At 38.7% G+C, this 13,306-nt stretch overlaps 1 protein-coding gene across 1 annotated transcript in view; it reads left to right on the top strand.

Annotated features, from left to right (window-relative positions):
- LOC108099864 overlaps nt 1–13,306 on the top strand; it is a 63,066-nt gene that overhangs the window by 20,145 nt on the left and 29,615 nt on the right. The window contains exon 2 of the mRNA XM_017203512.2: nt 8,530–8,627. The gene's annotated coding sequence lies outside the window, so the exon portion shown is untranslated. The remainder of the gene's footprint in view (nt 1–8,529; nt 8,628–13,306) is intronic.

The raw sequence follows: 13,306 nt of genomic DNA, 5'->3' as shown, positions 1-13,306 counted from the left end.
TGAATTCAATTTTATTCCACCACGTTACGATATTGTCAACGATTTTCTGAAGGTGGCCCAACCCTGACTACATGGCCCAACGCTGACTACATTTTTTTTTTTTTTCAAACGCCTATAACTTTTTTTGTTTTTGTTTTTTTATTCTCTATTTTTGGTGAACACTTCCTATTGCTTGTACCTTTCCAAAAATGTATAAACTTATTCTGAATTGTCATTCGTTCCGAACTTATGGACATAGGTCAAAATATGGCCCAACCCTGACAACATTCCCCTATATGTTAAAGGATGTTCTTTGTTTGATGCTTTAAAATTGTCAGAGATTTGTGCGTTGTTGAAAATACTTTCGTAATTTTTATACTTATAAATCTGCAAATTTCAAATATTTTCATAATTTGAGTTTTATTATATAGTTCATATTTATATTTGAGGAAATTTAACAAGCTTCTACATAAAAGAAATGCAGTAATAAAAAATATGGGAGGGAATTCATAAAATCGTAGTGATAAATAAAACATTTTCATTGCATGTGTGTGAATAGCAGCAGTAAAGGGATGGGAGGAAAAGGGGGAAAAGCTTATCCTGTGAATTAACCATGACCAGCAGCTGGGGTCCAGCTGTTTCCTAGTTGCTGCCACGCGGCGTCAGCTGCTGGTAGGTTATGAATTATAGATGGATATTCAACTTAATTAAATTCACACATTTGCCTATGAAAATGCAGATATTTTGCTGCATTGCCGGAGTTTAATTTATGTTCGTGAATTATTTCCCTCGAAATCAGAGCGGCACAACTGCAGCTAATTTAGTTCGGCATCATTTGCTTTCCGTTTTGGCCAGAAACGTAACGCATAGCAGCATCAATTAGCCATAAATTCTCGTTAGCCAGCAGGCAAAGTACTTCCATAAATAAGCGAATCACAGGTGAAAATGGCGGATAGAAACCCATCGCTCAGGACAAGGCGGCCAACCGAAAATAATATCAGACACTTCGCCCTGAATAAATACGCTTATTAAGGAAAACAATCGTGGGTTCGGTGGCGAAAAGGGGATCTCACCATTCACAATTACAATTATTTGAGCTAGTTTCCAACCCAACTGCCCCACATCGGCGGCTGAGACGCATAAAAATCGCAGCTGTCAGTTCAAAAAGCCAAAAACTTCAGCAACAGCATCAATTTTCCACACGCCAGCGAATTTTCGCCACCAATCCGGAAAAAAACACTCGCACACACAGACAACACACAGACACAATTGCGGAAGACATGTGAACGCAATTTTCACGTGCAAACTTTGCTCTTGCAAAAGGCAACAAACAAACGAAGCAAATAAAGCTGGCGAAATGTGTTTGGGGCCAATTGGTTTGTACGAAGTAGGGATACACTCTCCAGGAAGAAATCTGGGTGGTAGTTGTGTATAAGATAAGCATAGTCATTGAACATTCCTATCTATTTTTCTATTTGATAAATGAAACTTGAGAACTACAAAGATGATAAAGTAAAAAAATATGTTATAGCTTTAATAAAGTGACTTGAATATATTTCTAAAACGAAAATAACTAGTAAAGCAATTTTGTTAGAAACCCAAGAATTACAAGTTACTGAATTGTTAACATTATTTTAAATATTTAAACCATTTTATTTTCAACCGGATTAGGCATCAAACGATTTTAAAATAAAACTATTGTTACCTACAAAAAAATTCCTTTAATGACTACTGAACTTCTTGTAAGAATTTGACTACAGATAGTGGCTTGCGATTTGTTTAACAAATATCTCAGAAACAATAGCTTTAATTAATGAGCAACGTTGGCATATAAATACATACTTATATTAGATACCTAGTTTATCAAATGTCCTATCATTAGTTAGGAAAACTCGGTGACTAACCGAACGTTCTGCGATTCTTAATGACAAACTTGGGCAACTCCCCCACGGACTTAATTGCAGGGCATCCATAAAACAAGTGTAGCACTGCGGCGTGGCATAAGTTGGCGCAAATAAAGTAAAGTAAGCTGCACAATTTTATTTCGTGCGTTGCGGCAAGCTCAGCAAGGGGGCTGTCAGCAGGGGGTGGGGGTGGGGATTTTCGGGAACGGAACTGGGAAGATGGGGGATGGGATCGGGATTGGAAGGGAGAGCTGCCAGCTAATCTCAACAAACAAAGCGTGAAACTAACAATTCTGCAAATACAGACAAAACCGCACACCCGCACACAAAGAGCAAGACAGACGTTCCAGGGGGCGGAGACACGCCCACCGTGGAGGGGACACGGGTTGATGGGCGGTGGTGGGGGTGGGGTGAGGAAAACTTTGTCTTGCTCATTCGCGGGCCAAGATGAAACTTTATTTCAGCGTGGCAGAGAGCTAGAGCCATCGAATTTATTTTCATGTCAGAGCAGGAAATCACTCCTCCCACTCCCTTTTAAGCTAGTCGCATTTGGGATTGGCGTTAAATTGGCAAAAGGCGATGGCTAAGCAAATAATGAACTTGCTAATTTGGCACGCCTGCTGCAACGCGGCGTATGAGCGATGTTCGTGCATAAATTACGCATACGCTGCGTTGCACATTTTAAGCGCGCCAAAGCCTCTTCAACGCGCTGCCCAAGTGGCCGCATAATAAGGCCAGGAATGCGAGGGCGAAAGGACGCGCCGAGCAACAAGCGTCTGCGGCTCCAAGAGGCTAAGCTCTAATTTTCTCACGTACTTGTAAATTTTGCGGAAAACCGCAACAAATTCACTTATAAAAGTAATCTAGAAAGCGCGTACACAACCGGAAGCACGAAAAGGCATGGAAAGCAAGGGAAAATCCAAACCCGAAAGGGGAGGCGAACGGAAACCTTAAAACGAAGCGAAAAAAAGAGGAAACAAAAAGCGCACAAAACTCGTCGTCGTGTAAAGAATTGCGTTTGTCGCGACACGGCGACAACTTTTGCTCCGCAGGATGGAAGCAGAATGGCACTCAGGACGAAGGACCGGGCTTAAAGCGACCCCCACTTTATCACAGATTTAAAACGAAATGAATGTAAGCACATTAAATGGCTCGGACTCAGGACTCCCATTAAAGGTTCATAGTCGGCGACTAGAAAAGATTTCACCCGCGGGGTGGCTTGTTTGTCTTGCCGGGCGAACAAAAAAGTTTCAAATGCAAAGTTAGCTCACGAATAAAACAAGAAAGGATTTAATTGGGGAGCGATTTGTAGGGCGGTTAAAAACAAGACAAGTTGCTCTTATCACTTCGCGTTATTTAAAAACCCTTAGGGAAAAGGGAATGGCTGAGAATACAATTAATTGGGTAAATGACTTCAAAAACCCACAAGTAATTGTATGAAGGTGGTTTTGTAAAATATTTTAAAATTTTATTTTAGTTAAACTACATCTTCTACAGGTTCTTATTAAAATTCATAAGTGCTTACCTTGTTCTAAATTATTATTAAATTAAAAAGGTTTAAATAAAAGACAACCTTATGTCTAAATGAGTACTTAACAAATGCTTTTTTATTTACTCCAAAGCAGGAACTAAGTTATTTCATTGACTTCATCAGATTATCTAAACTAGTTGGAAAATTCCATTTTAATTTCTGATAATCAGATGGCGAGTATCGGCTTTTATCTCTTCAAAACTTTTTGGGTTTTAGGAAAGTTTTTCGCGCTTATCTGCGTTATTAGCTGGAATGCCACTTAAAGTCACACAATTCCAATTGTTGTGGCCTCTTTGTGTGTATTTTTTTGCGAGATATGTCGTCTTTGTTAATTTCTTTGATATCTCCGCACAAAGCCGAGCTCAGAACGACGCGAAATCTTCAACAAATGAATATTAAATAACCTGATAAAGTTGTTCGAAATTATAGCCCCCGGCAGCAGCCATCTGCCCAGCCTCGAAATTTTCCCCGACCCCAAAGGCTACGACTGCAATTAGAAAAACAACTTTTTCTGCTGTTCAACATTCGTTACAAGCGTTGAAAGTCTGAAAGTCGGTCGCAACAAATCCAATTTTCAGCTGCAAAGAAAAAAGTTAAATTATCAAAAGAAGAAAATAAATTGTTGCTCGGCTCGGCGAAAAGTTGGGACTTCTCCCAGGACAATGCCGTCGTAGGACAGCCCATCCTATAGTTCATTCCTTAACAAACCCCGCAGCAATGTGTCACAATTCGCCATTTGCCATTTGGCATTTATGCAAATTGCAAACACACAAATATTGAGCGGAATGGCCCCCGACCAATAACAACAAATTTCAATTATGCCATCAAATCTATTTAGGTGTATAAATATTTGGGGCTTTCCTGCCATCCCGCCACCCCACCACCCATCTTGCCGTAATTGTGGCGTGTAATTTACAGATTTTCTTGTTAAGATTGTGGCCAAAGTTTGCTTGTTCTGCTTCTTACCCATTGTTCGTAGTTTTTTGGCCCTCGAGCCGGGCCTAATTGGCAAGCTGGCCTAAAGAGTCAATAGGCGGTATGTACATTAAACAAGTCGCACATAAATTTATCGTTGAATATTTTACAACTCATTGTTGGAGTGTTTGCAATGCGGCCGCCTTGTGTTTTCGTTGATTTGAATTCGATTCAATTATACTCAAGCCGAAAATACGCTTTTCTTCTCAAGGGACTTTTCCAAGTTCATTAACAAAATGAAGTGGAACTCGAGCGAAGGGCCAAATAAATGTTGCCTGCTTACAAAAGAGCCAAATTAATCAATTATGCGTGTGTGAGTGGGTATTTTACCTTTAGTCCATTTTCTTAATTAATAAAAATGTTAACAATGAGTGTGGGCTGGTCATTGGAAAGATATTTTTAGGTAGCTTGTAAGCTGGGATATAAGTATTTGATAACTGCAACATAATAACATAATAATATTTTAAACATAAATAAGTCTTTTAGACAACCTACAATCATTACTTATGTTTTAAACTTTAATATTGGTTAGTGATTTCATTGACATCGATTTTACATTAGCTTTCGTTGGCTTTCAATGCTCTTCTATAGCTAATGTGTTATTGAAACACAAGCCAAATTGATTAGCCTAATATCTGGCCAACTTCCTCATGTTACCATAAGTACCATATCTTGTCTGTTCACTCCAAATCGCCTTCTCCACTGAAGGAAATCAATCATAGCAACACTTGGCCCATTCACTATCACTGCCTCTTATTTCCCAGTATACGTTCCCTGGTCGTCCTAAAGTGCCTGGGTCATTTACTTTATTGATTACAACTTTCTCTTGTTTTCCCCAACAAATACAAAAACAAAAGAAGGAAAAGAACAGTAACAGCAATTTGAGTTAAGCGTGGAAGTCTCGATGGATATACCCAGAATAACTGGCAGGGCAAATGGCTTCCGCACTCGCACACAAAAACTTGCCACAAAAGTAGCCTTGATTAAAGCTGCTTTATTCTGGGGATAAAGGCAAGTTTCGAGGATGGGAAATCTACCTGTCCTGCCCTTTGTTTTTCATTCAGTAATGGCATGGAAATGCATAAATACATATTCAATTCACTTGCAATCACTACAAATAAATAAAGCGTAAACCGACCGCCGAGTGGAGCATAAAACTGTCATAATTTATGAAGTTTATCATTTGGTTCCTGGTTTGACTTTTTTATTTGCCGGGGCACCCAAAACGCATTTGTGTCAATTTAAATTTATGTAAACATAAAATGGCCAACCAAAAAAAAAAAAAAAGACAAGCATTCCGTGAGAGAGATGTGGTCCCTTTTACTGGGATATCACATTTTTCATTCGCTTTTGGTACTCTTTTTTGTGAATGTGGTACTTTAAATGAGTGATGTGGGTGGTATTAAAAAAATATGTTTTTTACTGATCTCATATTTTATTCATTTTTTAATGCCAACATATAAAATATTTTTAGTGGGGAAATAAGTATATTTTAAAAAAAAAGAAACAAAAAACTTTTTCTTTAGCTTGCTATTCGTTTTTTACTGCAAACCGCTTGAAAAACGATAATATTTAAACTTTTGTGAAATAATTAAAATTAATATCAATTTATAATTTAAGCTGGTACATTATTAAAATTTTAATAAACGCTTTATATGCGTTGAAACACGCATTTAAAATGTAAAAAACTGAAAAGAGTATATGAAAATTAAAAAACAAAAATTATATCCTGCCTCTTGGTTATCCTTCAGCGGGGCTCCTTCTTTTTCCTCGTTATGATTTAATGCGCGCGGCACGCCGTGACGTTCACTTAGGCATGGACAACACAATAAAACTCCACAACAGCCCGAGGAATATCAATATGGGCTGAACAGGAAGGACAAAAGTGGGCAGAGGGGAGGTGTGCCGCAGGACAGGCCAGCAGGATATACTTTCCTGGGCCGCCTGCGCACTTTTGACATTTCATTATCCTGTTAAGTATTCAAAAGTCAAACAGGCAGGCACAGACACAAACGCAGACACGGGAACAAGGGGAAAGGACGAAGGACTTGGTAAGGAACGGGGGAGATGTCTGGTCCATGACCAGGACATTCATGCAGGGGGGAATGTCCTGCTGCGTTGCCAGCTTATCATTTATGCCAAACGCGTACTTTTTGGCTTTTAGTCGCATCCCGCTCCTTGGCTCCTTCTTCCTTCCTCCGTCTTCCTTTGCCATTTGTTTTGTCTGCCCGTAATGCCATGCGGAATTGCCTTTGTGTCCTTGCCGTTTATGACATTGTATTCGAATCTCTCTCTCGGTATGGGTGTGTATAAATTACATTACATAACAAGCAATATAACAAACGATAACAAACACCTTGCCACACACAAACACACCAAAAGTATCGAGGAAACGGCATCAGGAAGTATGAATAAAAGGCAGAAATAACAATTTATTAAAAATGTTTCGATGACTTCGATCTGCTTTATGGCCTGTTCTTTGTTTATTTCAACTGTTAATAATATCTCGATTTCTTCGTTGGTTAAGGGGTTATATACCTTTTTGAGCGAAAAAAATTAGGGAACTTTGGATTTTTTTCAGGTGTGTAGCAATTATTTTATGATACTGAGGTTATTATTTATTGATAGTACATGTTTTTATAGACACAACAAACGTTTGTTCTTAAAAAAATATAAATAACTTCCGAAGTTATGGCAATTCTCTCATAACCCTTTTTTTTTTATAGCGGCTTGCGGTGACCACGATGGAAGTCCAGCGGGTCAACTGAGATCAATAAACCAAAAAATTTTTATTAGTTTAGTATTATTTCTAGTTCGTCATTGAATTACTTCAAGAATATTTGGTTTTTTTTGCATACAGTAACAATTTTTCCAAAAAGTTGATTTTTCGAGATCTAAAAATTTTATTAAAAAATTCTTATCTGCAAAATCGAAATTGGCGCATAAAAACTGATTCAATGACGAACTCGGCACAATCATTACGAATATTTAAAAAAAAATTGAAGAAGATCGATCAAATAGTTCTTGTGCAATCGCGGTCACAGCAAAGGCACTTTTGGAAAAAAACGACTTTGAGATAATCGCATTCAAAGTTTTACGTTGCGTTACAAAAGTGACGAACCGCGCTTCAAAACGCTGTTTTCCTATCGAACTATTATTCGGATCTCTTCAAAAATTTGGGAAAATGTTCTCTAGGGGATATACTTTAGGATTCAGCAAAAAAAAAATTTTCTTTTTTTTTGAAAAAAAAAAAAGGTATATAACCCCTTAATAAAACTGATTCGTGTTTTGGTTGCCTTGGGGAAATCCAATTTGCCAATTTTGCTTGAGCAATTTGTATATTCTGTTGATTGAGAGTAAAGTTTAGCCTACATTTAAAATATTAAATAACATCTCACAAAACACGCACAAATCTCTAAAAGCTTACGTTTTCCTGAGAAATAATTTATTTATTATTATAACCATGCATTTTTTGGCTTGCTTAATTAATATGACAATTTTGCATGACCACATACTGAAATATTAAATTGATTATTGATTGACTGCAGAGATGACCACAAACGTTTTTCATTAAAACCTTCAAAAAGTTTTAAATAAGTTCTTTATGCACCAGAAGACTTAAGTGTTGAGAATTTAAGTATGTATGAGATATCTGTGTTTTGTTGTGCCATTTCCAATATAAATTTTAAATTATAAGCTGATTTTATTGAAGAAAAATTTGAGTAATTGATTTGATGAAACTCTTATGAAAAATAAAAAAAAATCAGCACAGTCGGCTGACTTTAAGACTTTATAAATGGAGCATATTCCGTTGGGTCATTGCACAGATTTCTAGAGATCTTTTATTTATTCTTTTTGTCTGGAGAGATTTTAGTTCGCTCCAATTAAATTAATTTTGTTCTTCTGCTACGCTTTGAAAATTTCAATTGTCTGTCAAGTATATTAGACAATTGATTGCGCCGCAAAAAGTCAATTAAAATCTTCAGAGAAACTTCAAATGAATGTTGCATTCGGGCAATTTGCCGATACACAGTCCACAGTCTCTAATCCATGATGAGTCCAGGAGATCTCTATCCGAGCATCTCAATAAAGCAATCAGTGTGCAGCAACTCGCAATATAAATTTCATTTTCCCTTGCAGGTCACTCGAGCAGCAGGAGGAGGTGGATCCTTGGAGCAGGAGCAGGAGCAGCCAATGCAACCTGCACAGACATCATTAGACGTGAATAGCAACCACACGTGAGTAACCCGGGGCCTTTGCGCCCACAGACAAACACAGACTATATCGACACTATATATCTCGGACATGTGTCGGCCATCAACTTATGCAATCAACGATTTGGCTTTGACCGGCAAAACTGACTGACTGCCTGACTGCCTCTGCCAGCCTGCTGGGCGCTATGTAAACGGGGCAAAGACGGTGGCCCAAGGAGCAGGACGAAAGGCCGGACAAATGTTTATTTAAGCATAAAGCCACGTACGCCGTAACACACACATGCCAATCCCAACACTGGAAAAATCTTTAAAACTATGGTCAATTGATAGGAAAAACAAAATATATTTCACGCTTACAATAAAAAAGGCTCCAAGCAACTATATTTATTTATTAAAAAAAAAATATATTGAATTTAAAATGCTTACTATAAGGGGTTGTAGATATCAAAGGTATGTAAGACTAATGGTATTTAACATCTGAAGTTTTTCAAAGATAGCTAATTTTATAATTTATACTAACTATAGTAGCTAATAATCAAGCAATCCATTAATCCATAATCCATTTAAATGGAACTCTATTTTTAAAGTTATTACCAAGGTTGAGGATTTACTTAAATAAAACTGAAAGAAATAGTTTTAATTGAGGTATTTGTGCTCTGTGTAGATCTTCTGTCCTTTAGTGTGTGCGTTGGGATCTATGTACTTAGGCACAGCTGTACTTGCAGTCCTTGCCTGGTAATTACATACAGACTACGGAAAAGGACTCCCCCTCCTGCACTTCCCCTTCCCCTTGAGCCATCGCCCAACTCCTTGGGCGGCTGGATAAATATTTGGCTTAACCTTTTTCCTTTTGTGCGGCTTTGTATTTGCCTTTGGCCTGTGTCACTATTTCATTTCGATTTGAGCCGAGTTTGCCGCAGTCCTTAGCCACATTTGTATCCTTAATTTATTTGTTTGCGATTTTCTGATATTTTGTAATTGAGTTTTTCCTCTTTTTATGCTGATGATTTGGCTAAACAAATCGCTACGAAAGTTGTCAAAAAATAGGGAGGCCGAGGCAAACTGTTGATATTCATTGGACACGACACGTTCGCAGTCAGGATATTTATATCAGGACGTGAATGTGAATGTGAACGAAAATATGTCCCCTGGGAGGCTGGAAGGAAGTACTCAGAGTCCTGAGCCGTCTTAATTTATCGCAATGAATGAATCACTTTGCGCCAGACTTTGTTGCTTGGAAGGACACGTACCTCTGGCGACAGGATATACTTTTGACTTAATTAGATTTCGCCCGAATGAATTTCAATTAGCTGCAAATGAAATTTACGCTACGTTAAGTGATTCGCAGCATGATAAAAGGGTTTTTCAACTAGCACAAACGGATGAGGTCTTGAGTTGTAGGCAAATTTCTCTTTCTTGTTTGCCTTCAGATTGATTATGATTTGTATCGCAGGACTTCTCCCCTTCCCCCTTTTCCCTATTCTTCCTGTTCTGGCAGTAAGCCTTTGTTAAGCACCAACACTTAACCGTGTCAAGCTCGGATTTATAGCTCCATGAGCACTTCGCATCCTTCAGATACCTTCTCCACATCCACATCCACATCCACCAACTCGTTACTCAGCCCTCTTCTAGTTGTTAGTTTTCCCGTTTGGGCCCAGAGTTGATTGATTTCTGTTCTAGTCGGGTCAAAGAGCAGTCTAAGCCCTCCCCCTTTCATTCCTAGTCTCAATCCTAGTCTGACAGGATATTGACGCGCAGTCATAAATAAAAACACTCAGATATTCATGCCAATGATTCCTTCTATTTTTTTTCTTGTTGTTTTGGACTCAGCACGCCCTCAATTGTTGTTGTTCATTGAGTAGAGCCTGCGGCAAAAGCCCTCCTACCAAATACAAATTGTATCACTTAATATTTGTAGACTCCTGCCCCATTTGTTTACAGAGAGAAAAAGTATAAAAGTATTATTATATACCATATAACAGAATCTCTGGCAAAACATGTTTGTCTGGTGAAATAAACATTAAAAATTGTTTTATCAATCTTATAAAAATTAGTAGCTAAAATGGTAATTATTATATAATATTTCAGCAGAGAAAATAATGTATATTGTACCTATTATTATCCTAAAACGAATTTCTGCTTTTTAGTTTATAGAAATTTTATTGTATTTATTGTATTATATATTTATATTTATTTTTATTTGTGTATGTTGCATGTTGACGTTGCCTGGTTTTGATCCATTTGCAGTGGTGGGCTGGAGGTTAGAGGTCGGGCCGATGACTCCTTGAATGCTGAGCGTTTTGTTGATGATTTGCGTGTTCCTGAATAATTGATGGAATGACAATCTTTCGATGTGTCAGCATTGTTGTCACGCGTTGTTATCATCCCGAAAAGCGGCATCAACATGGCGATGATGATGATCATCGCCATCATCATCATTATGACACGAATGCCAGTGTTGTCATCGCTGACAGCGGTTGTTGGCATCGTGTGTGCTCTGAATAATAAGATGCTAACGTTGCAATACACCCGCTAACACACGCAGATACCACGGCTTATGAATGATGAGCAGTCAAACAATCAGCTTTGCCCCCGAGGAATCCGGATTTTTACTGATTTTCACTTGGGAGTGAGACATTAAAATAGGGCATCAGCCGCTAATGCCGGTACCATTATGCTCGACTTCAAAAATTAAACAAGATTAATTTGTTGGCTCGTTTAAAATGGCTTAACAATATCATTAATTTCATTGGCCGGGCCAAACCAAACCAAACCAAACCAAAAGTAAACATATTCCGGCGGCCAAACATGGCTTAAAAGCGCTTAAAGCCGTCGAATTATGAGGGGGAGTTTGTCGGGCGGATCATTAATCAATTCACGGGTAAATGGCCATTTAAAGAGCTCATAAAATCCTGTCAGCAAAGGCTCAACTTGAGGTCAGATTTCTGCAGCACTTTCCGGCACTTTTCAGTGGGTCAAACTTTTTGCTGCATAATTTTCGGGTTTTCTCTTCGGCAAGTTCCGTCTTTGTTGTTATCTATTCATTAAATTTAATGATATAGCTCCCCAGAGTTGTTCCATCCTGTTCTGTTTTGAAATCATCAGGATTCTGTGGGAAACATTTTTAAACGGACCTCCCCATTTCCGAAGTGACACACACATTTTGTCCCGGATCGCCTAAAGCTGAATAGTTGGGCTTCCTCCAGTTTCCTCCAGCTTCCATCAGTTTCCTCCAGCTTTTCAGCCTCCCCTTTCATCATAATTATAAACACAAAGCAGACAGCAGGATGGATGGATGGCCGGGTAAATGGATGGGTTTTTACCGGGTTTTCCCTTGTTTTGCTCCTTTTTCCTTGCACTTTTCCCACTTTTCCATTCAAGGCGGCGAGCAACATGTGGCAATGTGTGTTGCTTGGCCCACATTCGCCTCGCAATTAACAGATCAGAGATGTGCAGCCTCCTAGCCATATCCGAGGATTCGTACATTAAAGGGTTCTTCTAGGACCTGTGATTCCGGTGCTCCTCCTTTGTTTACTGCTCTCATGCGCCTCGTTGGCTTTTATTATTGTTGACTGTCCTCTCCCACAGAAGTCTCCATGTCCACTTCCACATCCACTTCCATTTCCGTTTCGATTCCATTCCCATTACCTTTCCCATTTGCATTTACATTTCCATCGTCATCGTTCATTGTAATTGCGATAATTACGACAAGGACCTGGGGATAGCTCCTTGGAGCGCCACCTTAATGAAGCCGCATTCAATGGAGTCCATTGATGCAGTCCTTCTGCATCCGAGCGGGCGAGCCTTCCACATGAGTTGAGTGTGAGCGATGGCCACTCATCCGTCGCCCTGCCGATGTCCTCGGTCTGTTTATCCACTTAGCAGCTCACGAGGTCCGTCTCGTTAATTGAAATCTTTCGCATTAAACCATCCGCCGTTCGCCGTCCGCCGCTTTGCTCCTCCACTTTGTAGCCGACCGCTTATTGTTTTTGTTATTAAAGTTTAATTAAATACCTTTTTAAAATGCTCACGCATGAGTGGGAAATATTTTTTAATGAGCTTTTTCGCCTTTTGTGCGCGAAATGAAAAACAAGCCGCCGCGACGTTGGCAACACGGCGTATGCGTGTTCTTAGCGCGTAAATTGATTGCAAACAAAGGCGGGCGAACACAACCAGCCCATGAAATAATTACCACTCCCAGACGTAAGAGATCCTCCATAAATATATCGCTTTTCACATTTTTCATTTAACGCCAAAGTGCGAAAATGCGGGCGACTTTGGGGCGGCTTAAGCCCAGAGGAACAAGGGGAAATTATTAAATGTGCTCATCCGCATCAATTGCAGCTTCCTCTGGGAAAATGTAACTTCCGCCATTCGGTTTGCCTGCCAATCGAAATCAATTAGCAGTATAATTGAGCTGGGCATTGTTTAAATACAAACTGCGATTATATGTCTTTGCGAAATGACAATTCAGAGGGAAGCAAATAATTAATTAAATGGCATGTGCTTTTATTTATATTTATATTTTTAATAATAATATTTTTCTAACGATAATTAAATAATTACTGCAATTGTTTAACTTAAATATTGTTAAAGAACTTACAGATTGTATTAAATTTGAGTTTAATTTATGTAAATTTATATAACTTCTTTTTGCGCGTTTTTACCGCTGGCAAGGTCGGCTTTTATTATTCTGCTGAAAT

This window comes from Drosophila ficusphila, unplaced genomic scaffold (genome assembly GCF_018152265.1).
Source record: "Drosophila ficusphila isolate 14025-0441.05 unplaced genomic scaffold, ASM1815226v1 contig_106, whole genome shotgun sequence".
Lineage (NCBI taxonomy): Eukaryota > Metazoa > Arthropoda > Insecta > Diptera > Drosophilidae > Drosophila > Drosophila ficusphila.
This window is presented reverse-complemented; position numbering and strand designations above follow the sequence as displayed.